The sequence below is a fragment of the Martes martes genome, assembly GCF_963455335.1.
Source record: "Martes martes genome assembly, chromosome: 8".
NCBI classification, from domain to species: domain Eukaryota; kingdom Metazoa; phylum Chordata; class Mammalia; order Carnivora; family Mustelidae; genus Martes; species Martes martes.
In genome coordinates, this window is record NC_137895.1 from 134,085,580 (window position 1) to 134,096,149 (window position 10,570).

Below are 10,570 nucleotides of genomic sequence, written 5' to 3' on the forward strand. Positions count from 1 at the left end.
GAGAAGGTTGGACCTTTGGACCTTATTGTAAAAGGCAGAAATTTATAGTCCAGTGTCCTCTCATTAACACTTCTTGCCTATTTTGATCAGTAATGAGGGTACGTAGAGTGTTTTCAGAGACAGCCATTGTTTAGTGGATCGTGGTGGTTTTGCTGGTGTTGATTTGCTCCGCTTCCCAAAAGCCAGCCCCTCCTTAAAGCTGGGAGAGGGGGCCGGTCCCTGACTCTGAGCACTCTGCAGTCCCTGGGCAGGCCACCATGAACAAATGGAAAGCACCGCAGAAGACCATCAATGGGGAAATCACTCGCATGCTTGCAGAACTCACAGACTTCCAGAAGAACGTGAACCAGGCTATCCACAAGGACAAAGCTTACAGAAAAGAAGCATCTGTTATAGCAGAGTACCCATACAAAATAAAAAGTGCAGCAGAAGCTAAGAAATTGCCTGGAGTAGGAACAAAAACTCCTGAAAAGATTGATGAATTTTTAGCGACTGGAAAATTGTGGAGCCTGGAAAAGATTCAACAGGATGATATAAGTTCCTCTATCAGTTTCCTGACTTGAGTTAGTGGCATTGGTCCCTCTGCTGCAAAGAGGTTTGTAGAGGCAGGAATTAAAACATTGGATGATCTCAGGAAAGAGTGAAGATAAGTTGAACCATCATCAGTGAATTGGGCTGAAATATTTTTGAGGAATTTGAGAAAAGAACTCATCCTGAAGAAATGTGGCAAACGTAAGCCATTGTACTAATTCAATTTTAAAAACTGGATTCTGAATGCCTCGCTACAGTCTACGGCAGTTTCCACAGAGGTGCAGAGTTCATTGGTGACAAGGATGTTCTTCTGATCCATCCAGACCTTATTTCTGAATCCACCAAACAGCCAAAGCTGTTATATCATACTGCGGAGCAGTTACAGAAGGTCCATTTTATTACAGATGTTCTGTCAAAAGGTGAAACAAAGTTCATGGGCGTTTGCCAGCTTCCCAGTAAAAATGATGATAAAGAGTATCCACCAAGGAGAATTGATATCAGGTTGATCCCTAAAGATCAATATTACTGTGGGGCTGTCTACTTCACTGGGAGTGATATTTTCAATAAGAATATGAGAGCTCATGCCCTAAAAAAAAGGGCTTCACAGTGAGGAATACACAGTCCGTCCCTGCGGAGTCACTGGAGTTCCTGGAGAGCCTCTGCCAGTGGATAGCAAGAAAGACATCTTTGACTTACATCCAGTGGAAATACCGAGAACCCAAGGATTGAAGTCGGTGAGGTCTCTTCTTCATCCCAGGCACATCTCAGTTCAACAGGAGTCTCACTTTGTTTCTCTACCCTTGCCTTGTAAGGGTCTCTGGTGTTTTTAAATGATTGTTTATTCTCATTTTCACTTGCACTGTAGTCAATACGGCCTCTTGTACTATTAAAAAAAAAAGAAAGCATATGCATGGTGTTTCATCCATCACTGTGCAAGTGCCAGTTAGTAACCACCATTTTGCTTCATAGGTCAAGTTCCACCATGGAACAGACTCTCAGTTGAAGTATAGGAGGCTTATTAGAGAAAGAAATCAGGATGGGCAGAGGGGGAGGTAGAACTTTCATGGAGTCACCTCAGGGCTCTCAGACAATCTGTGATGCTGGTGTATGGCTTCTGATACGTCTAAAATGGCGGTGAGTGGTCTTGGACTGTGGGCCTCCATATTCACCAGCCCTTCCTTGCATGTGGGTTGCTTTCAGAGAAGGTGCAGAGGCTGTGTGAGGCAGCTTCCTTCAGTTGAGGGAAAGTCCTGGCTAGGGAACCAAGCTGAGAGAGGTCAGCAGGCTACAAACAGTCTTGGTAGCTGGTGAAAGGAGTTTCTCAGTCCTAAAGATGGGTGGTCTTTTGGAGGCTCATCACAGCATCTGCTACAGTTGACCTCTTGTCTTGGTTAGTTTGACTTGCTTTGTGTATTCACTCAGTCTGAGAACAGCTGCTCTGGGGTTGTGGATGGTCTGTCTTCGTGGGTAATTTAAGGAAGAGAAAGGTGAGCTGGGTGAAGTATATTGCCTTCACCACATGGAGCTTACAATCTGATACCTGCTATCTCTTCCCTCACTCTAGTCTCAAATTCCAGGGTCTCTGGGTGGCTCATCAGTGAAGCATTCAACTCTTGATTTCAGCTCAGGTCATGCTCTTAGGGTTGTGAGATTGAGCCCCATGTTGGACTCCGCTCAGGGTGTGGAGCCTGCTTAAAATTTTCCCTCTCCCTCTGCCCCTTCCCCCACTCATGCTCGCTCGCGCGCTCTCTCTCTCTTACTTACTCTTTCTGTCAAGATAAATAAAATAAAATCCCTTCACCTGCTGTTACCACTTTTGCTGGTCTATGTGGCTTGGCTGCAGAGATGAGCCTCTGGTCACCCAGCCTTTTTCAGGTCATGGCCACTGCACTGCTCCCTTTACCGTAACAACTGGACAGAAGAATGTCAACAATTGTCCTCTGGGAATCCCCTAGATTCTTGAGTGATACACCACAGTACTTGCTACCATTGTCTGAATATTGTTTTCCTTTTATTTTTTTTTCTGACATAGGTATGTATGTATATGATTTTTGTATTCCCTACTTTTAAAATAATGAACATGGGGAAAAGACCATAGTTACTGTATGTGGAGCTGTCATAGGAGAAACGTTTGACGCTGCCTCCTATTATGTTTCTCTTGTGTGAATGTGAAGAATGTTGTGGTAAGCTAGCTACATTCTTAATTTCTTCGTGGTGAAAGTGATGTCAGGCAGCAAAAACTGGAAGACTGTCACCTGTCACATGAAAGAAGGATTTTTTTTTCTCATTTTTATACAATCTTTATCCAGAATTAATTTTGGAGCTAGCTAGGAAAGATTCAAGCTCTGTCACCCATTGTGAGAGATGTGTATTAATTTTTTTTAAATCCTAATTTTGCATGCTACAGTATCTGTCTTAAACTATCCAGGACCCAGAAGTGACATAGCTACTCAAGTTCAGCTACCCATAATAAACATCAATATTAAGGTCCTTTAATTCCATATTCTGTGTATTTCATACAGAATTCTCTATCAGGGTACAGCTATCACCAGTGATAAGGGAAAGGAAATGTGATCCAAACAATTGACATACTTTGTTCTGTATGTTTTATCGTCTCTGAGTCTGAGAAGTACATTCTGTCCTATAAAGCCTCAAAGTCTTAGAGGATAACTCTAAGTGATTGGTTTATCACTCTGTCATGTTGGCAAAGTTTATTTCCAAATATAACAAGGAAACACATGATTAAATGTTACAATAAATAGGAACTATGTTCCCTAGTGAAAATGAGACATCTTTGTATGTACCTACCTAATCATTTCTCTCAAGGCTTCTTAAAGCATTTTATCAGTCTGAAGTTTCAAACCAGTGGTGAATCTCAATCTTGATCTTCACATGTAGTTTTATGAGGTAGAGCTGCTTTTGTCGGTTACATCACTGAATGCAAATTGCAAACAAGGTGTGTTCCAAAATATAATCTTGTTAATCATACATTTCATGCTCAGAACATATTTGCTTAAGGGTCAAAGTTGTATATAATGCTTTTATAGATCAGTTTTTCAAGACCTGTTTTCTCACATGGCCAATCATAAACATAACCAAAACATCAGATGTAAGCAGTATTAAAAAAAAATAAGAATCATTTTGTGAACCAAGTTTTACATTTCGTGGACTAAAATTTGTGGTTTAATTCCGTTGTGAAGCTACCATGGTACTTGTGTTTCTTAGGAAAAATGCATTTTGAATTTCAAGTCATCATCATGGAAAACAAACAAACATTTCCCATCCTCCTCCATGCCTTTCTTCACTCACTTCCTTCGTTTTCCTACTCCCTTACTTGAGATCCTTCCTTCTCTTCCTTCTTTCCTTAAAGATTTATTGTGATTGAATTATGTGTTAGGTCCAGGCTCTGGAGGTAGGGGAATGAAATGAACTACCCTTCCCTTAAAGAGCTCGCAGTGGTAAACCAGGCAAATGCATTTGTGTGTTACATTATGTGAGTAAGAAGTGTGTAAATGAATAACTACAGTACAGGGTAATGTGGTAAACACAGTAACAGGAAGATACATTTTCTTTCTTTCTTTCTTTTCTTTCTTTCTTTCTTTCTTTCTTTCTTTCTTTCTTTCTTTCTTTCTTTCTTTCTTTTTAAGATTTTTATTGAGAGGGTGAGAGAGAGCTCTTGCAAACAGGAACTGGGGGAGGAGCAGCAGAGAGAAAGAAACAGGCTCCCTCACTGAGCAGGGAGACCAATGTGGGGCTGGATCCCAGGAGCCCGAGTTTGTGATCTGAACCAAAGGCCGATGCTGAACTAACTGAGGCTACCCAGGCACCCCAGGAAGATGCATTTTTTTTTTTAATTTAAATTCAGTTAGCTAACATGCAGTAAAGCATTAGTTTCAGATGTAGAGTTCAGTTATTCCTCAGGTGCACAGAACACCTAGAGCTCATTACATCATATGCACCCTTCTTAAGGCCCATCACTCAGTCACCCCATCCCTCCACCCACCTCCCCTCCAGCAACCCTCAGTTTGTTCCCTTTGGTTCAGAGTCTCTCATGGTTTGTCCCCCTCTCTGATTACTTCCCATTCAGTTTTTTTTCCTTCCCCACCATGATCCTCTGCACAGAAGAAGATGAATTTTATTTTATTATTTTTTAAAATATTTATTTATTTGACAGACAGATCACAAGTAGAGAGGCAGGCAGAGAGAGGAAGGGAAGCAGGCTCCCTGCCGAGCAGAGAGCCTGACATGGGGCTTGATTCCAGGACCCTGGGACCATGACCTGAGCCGAAGGCAGAGGCTTTAACCCACTGAGCCACCCAGGCGCCCCGGAAGATGAATTTTTAAAAGAGGGGGGAAACACCCTAGTCTTGGCAAAACTTTGCACAAAAAGATACTGCCCTAACCTAACTGAGATGAGAATGTGTGTGTGTGTGTGTATGTGTGTGTGTGTGTGTTTCCATTGAGAAAATAGGAAATAATTACTTTGTAGTCAGAAAGAAATCCCGAAACCAAAAGGAAACACACACACATACATGCACATCCAGTTCAGAGACAGTAATGCCAGTGAAGCATGATCTATTTGGAAGATACAAATATCTTTTTATCACAGGGTTTAGCCCAGACTTGGATTAGAGGCAAATAAGCAAGATCGAGTAGGTTGAGCTGAAATGCTGGGGTTCCTGGGTTTCATCCCACTGACAAAAGATCAGTAGAGTTGTTTTTGTATGAATGACAGTATTAGGAATAGTGTGTGTATGCATGGGTGTATGCATGTGTGGGAAAATTGATGACAGTTACGAGGATGAGTTATAAAGTTGGGGAGTTAGCTAACCCTGAATGCAAAGATGCCAGTTTCAGGTAAGAAACTATAAAATACCCTAGAAGTTGTCTTTTATGAGACTGGTAATGTGACAGTGAAAGAAACTTTAAAGTCGTGCTATAGTCCTTCATTCCAACTTGGAAAGCTGAATGGATAGTAAAGCCATTATTCAAAATAGGAACTCTCAGAGAAGGAGCAAAAGCTACCTTAGGACTCACTGAATTTGAAGTACTCTATAGTTGGTGTGTTCATGTTTTGTTTTGTTCTGTTTTGTTTTTAATCACAGGAAGTTTATTTTGCCCTGTATCAATTTTTCCTTTTAGATATGTCAGCACAGCAGTGGAGCTCGCTTTATATTCTTCTGTGTAACTGTTGCCATTTGAAAGAGTGATATAAAAGGTGTTTCTTGTGATACTCAGCATGCTACTTTGTGCAAATAGATCCAGTATGCCTTTGGGTGAAGGCTTTATCATGAGCTACCCTAAAGTTATCCAGAAATGGACAATGACAGGTTTTTTAACAAGTTGTCACCTGTTTTCCTTCTACTTTCTCACTATCATCGAGTATAACACCTCTGACTTTAAAGTGTTTTACAATTGGTAACTCATGTATCTTCACACCCTTCTCTTGAAATACAATTGTGATGAGATAGCCTGCTATGTTATGAGAGGCAGGTGAGGAGAAACAAACACTCAGACAATTATCTGTATCTTTAGTAAAGATTCCAGGGGAGAATTATCACACGACTCTTTGTTTCAGACTGAATTACTTCAGAACAAGCTTCTCTACTTAATTGTAATGCTTGGCAATCGTTCCTTCACTATTACAGTCTCTAATTCTCATCAACTTTATCAATTAAAAAAAAATGAAACTAAGCATGATAGCTGTTCATTCCAGAAGAAGTAGCATTTCTGAATGCCATAACTTGATATATGTCCTGTTTTCATCTCAAGAAGAGTGACAGAACCTCTACTTTCCCTGAAACTCTTGAGTAACATCTCAAGTCCTATTCTTAAAAAGTAGCACAAGTGTACGGCACAGGGTTTTGAGGAAGGCTTTAGTAAAATAAGATTTAAAATAATTTACTTACAAACTGTTTGAGACATATGCATAAACACCATGAGATTTTTCAGTTTCTCTCACTTTTGAAGAGTCAGAGTGCTCATGGGCTCATATCTTTGAATCCAAGAATACCTCATTCTTCATGCTCTTATTCCAGTAATTGCTACTGTTCAAAGTACTGATTGACTCAGATACAATAGAATTTTGTCAATTCTTGTACATCAGGGAAACACATGCTAATTTAGCAGATTTCAGATTTTCAGATGCTCAAGTTTTAGGACTCGATTGTGCTAGCATACCTGGGTCATTATTTCAGGAGTGACTTTCAAAACAAACATTGTGTTCCACATTAAAGCATTAAACTTCAGATATTCACTGAGTGACTCACTTCACAGCTGGAATACAGCTGGGATGCTGCCAGAACTGAATAAAACAGAAGAGTGGGAAATTTTTCATCACAGGCAGTAGTTCCTATGACTGCATAGTTTGAACCCAGGTTGGCCTGGATAGCCAGGCATGCTCCGTCTAAAAGGAGCTATTAATTCCAGTTCCAGTTCTATCTCTTTTTAACTGTGTAGCTTTGGGTATCAATTAACCTCTCTGATACTCAAGTTTCCTACTATGCAAATATTGAATATTTGGGTCAGCACACTGTCTCAACAGAATTATTCATTCACTGGGGTTGTCTTAGCTGTACAAGTGGAGAGTAGTTCTCATGGGGTTGACTCCAGCAATCCCTGTCTTTATGCAGAGGCCATCACCCAGACTAGGTACTGAGCATGATAAGAGTGTCTGCTTAGCAGTCTGTTTCCGACAGATTACACAAAGCTTGCGGGTTTAAGTTTTCACATTTCATTTAATTGCTGGCCATAAAAACATTAATGAAGATTGTACCTATTAAATATCCTCAAAATAGACCAATTAGTAAGCGTTTATAATTAGCACGACTATGGTATTATTCTTTCTGGTCGTATACTCTGACCTAGAGGAGGACTCAGGCTATGACTAATGCCGGTTTGTACCTGTGAGCCTTTGCACAGGCCCAGAGAGCCTTAGGCACCTTTCTCTTGCTACAGCTGTGCATTATAGAGTCTGACTAAACTGTTCCCTTCCCAACCAAGATAAGACAAAACAAAAGAGAAAGAAAAGGAACACACAGGTGCCTTGAATATTTAGTAGGCCCCTTGCCATCAGCAAAAAAAAAAAAAAGACAAAAAAAAACTGTTTTGACAAAAATAGAAATATTAGGGGTGTGCAACTGTGGTGGCTAAGGGATCGGGAAGATTTTTGAATAAGTAAAGTTGAACTGAAGAACTAGATCGGACACCACGTCCTAAGAACAAATGTGCCCAGGGCTCAGAAAGATCAGAAAGAAGAGCATATTTAGAAATAAACTTACCACATAAAGACTAATTAGAGATTGTAAGCAAGTATGTCTCAGATCTATTTTAGGCAATTTTGTAAACAGATACCAGATGTTAAGGTAACAGTAGCATCTATTGCTCTGTATTCCTAGGTTTGGTGAGACCACAGGAAAAGAAAAGATAACTGGAAGGAATAACAGAATAAACAACAGAATCAGACTTTAAGAAATCTATTAAGGAGTCTTCAAAAAAAAAAAAAAGGCGGGGGTGCCTGGGTGGCTCAGTGGGTTAAAGCCTCTGCCTTTGGCTTGGGTCATGGTCCTGGGGTCCTGGGATCGAGTCCCACGTCAGGCTCTTTGCTCAGCAGGTAGCCTGCTCCCCCCCCCCCCCCAACCCGGTGCCTGCCTCTCTGCCTACTTGTGATCTGTCTGTCAAATAAATAAATAAAATCTTAAAAAAAAAAAAAAGGATTCTTCTTCAGTTACTAAATATTTCTCTTTCTGCCTATTAAGGGAAAAAACACTTCTAATAAACCAACACTAGTCATACTTTACTTGATTGTATTTCCTCCATGGTCTTTAAAATTGTTTTTATCATGCAAAAGTGGAAAATTAGAGATAGTCTATTGTATGTAGCCAATTTGTCCTTGATCTTTAATCTTCTTTAGTCTAGGAAACTACTCAGGGTATATTTATTATTCTCAAAGCAAACTCACCGTATGATTTTATTATCTTGAAGATTTGCTGGATATCGTTTGAAGTATCCTTCCCCTTTTTTAGACAATAATCAAAGATTCAGAAATTAAATTGAAGTTAAAACTAGTAAACCTTATAAATAATACTAAACTATGCAAAGTAAACTGGTCCAAATCAGTTGGGGGCCCCATACATTTCTGGGGGAAATGAAAGTGCTATAGTCACTGTGAAAAATAGTTAGACAGTTTCTTAAAAAAACAAACAAAACAAAACAAAAACAACAAGACACACACACACACACATACATACATACAATTACTATAAGCCTTTCCTCTCCTACACAATACCCAAGAGAAATGATAGTGTGTGGTCCTGCAAAATGTCCATATCTCCATGTTTATAATAGCTTTCTTCATAATCACCCAAACTGGAAACAACCAAGATAACCTTCCGCTAGGAAATGGATAAACTATGGTACACACAAAGAATGAGATCCTACTGAATAATAAAAACAAACTACTAATTCATATAAAAACATAATTTTGAATGCACACTGCTAACTTAAGTCAGCTATAATGATTTATGTATTGAATGATTCCACTTATGTGATAGATTTGAAAGAGGAAAACCATGGGAAGGACAACAGGGTGATCAGTAGCTTCCCGGGGTTGGAAAGGAGAGGGGAGTTCTCTACAAAGAGACAGCAACAGGAGAATTTACTGGGTTGGCTGAACTGTTCTGTGTACCAGCTGTGATAGTGGATATGCAGTGCTGTGTATTTGTTGAAACCAAGAGAGTCATATATCACAAAGACTGAATTTTACTGTATGTAAATTTTTAAAAAAATCAAAATTTAAGGAGAACCCAAAACAGAATACAGCTATACCAAATGAACTAATTGTGTTACAAGTGAATAGCAATAATACATTAAAGAAGGACATAGAAAAAAGAAGGAAAAGAACTGGTGTAACTTTGGAAACCATATTGATTGGGTATTTGGAGGCTAAAGACAAAAAGTACTATAAACAGATTCTCTAAGTCAGAATATATTTTCTCACAGGAATTAAGTTAGCGATTCTAAGACCTGTTAGGGGAACATTGGGGTTAAACAATTAAGTAAATATACTGTAGAAAGTTGAGCCAGAATTCTGCTGTTGAAGAAAGAAGTTACATAGAAGAAGAATAAAACAAAACAAAACAAAAAAGGCTACAATGAACTCTTTATGTTAAGTTTGAATTGGAGGCATCAGAATTAACTCACTTTTTTTAAAATAGGAAGATAGGCAATAGATAAACAGAAAAGCAGGCAGAAGTGTAGGCACAAACATGCATGAGTATAAAATAACTATGAATGTGTATGCAAATATATATAAGTATGCAGAGAAATATTAACAAATTCTATCAATAAAGAAAACCTAGTTGAATCATTTATTCATTACAATGGGGAAAAATGGCACATTTTCAGTGGGAAAACCCAGTGAAAGCCACCTTAATGAGATGATCAAGGTTAAGTTCATCACTAATAACACATGTCAACATTGTGTACATCCTGACATGATGCACTGAGAAGAGCACACCGCCTCTGTAATGTTCTTGTTAAAAATAAATATGCAGACTCAATTAATAATTAAATGAAATAATATTTGCCAAGTACTTAGAATGGTATCTTGCACATGGAAAGCCCACTACAAGATCTGAATTGGAATGAAGGCAAAAAACAAAAGAAAGAAAAAGAAAGAAAGAAAAAAAGAAAGTGGGGCTCTTGGGTGGCTCAGTGGGTTAAGGCCTCTGCCTTCGGCTCGGGTCATGATCCCAGGGTCCGGGGATCGAGCCCCACATCGGGCTCTCTGCTCAGCAGGGAGCCTGCTTCCTCCTCTCTGCCTGCTTCTCTGCCTACTTCTCTGCCTACTTGTGATCTCCGTCTGTCAAATAAATAAATAAAATCTTTAAAAAAAAAAAAACTTAAAAAAAGATAAGGAAAGAAAGAGGAAAGGAGAAAAAAAATCTTAGAAACTGAAAATTAGTGTTGGGTAGATAGCATGATTTTAAAATACTTTACCAAGCAATATATAAACAAGCATAAATTAGCCTTGATACAA

The 10,570-nt window shown here is 39.2% G+C and overlaps 1 pseudogene across 1 annotated transcript; it reads left to right on the plus strand.

The window, feature by feature from the left end:
* Nucleotides 1–257: 257 nt before the first annotated feature.
* On the plus strand, nucleotides 258–1,260 carry LOC308346998 (DNA polymerase beta-like; annotated as a pseudogene). The gene has a single exon. The product of its transcript is annotated as a DNA polymerase beta-like (transcript).
* Nucleotides 1,261–10,570: the final 9,310 nt, after the last annotated feature.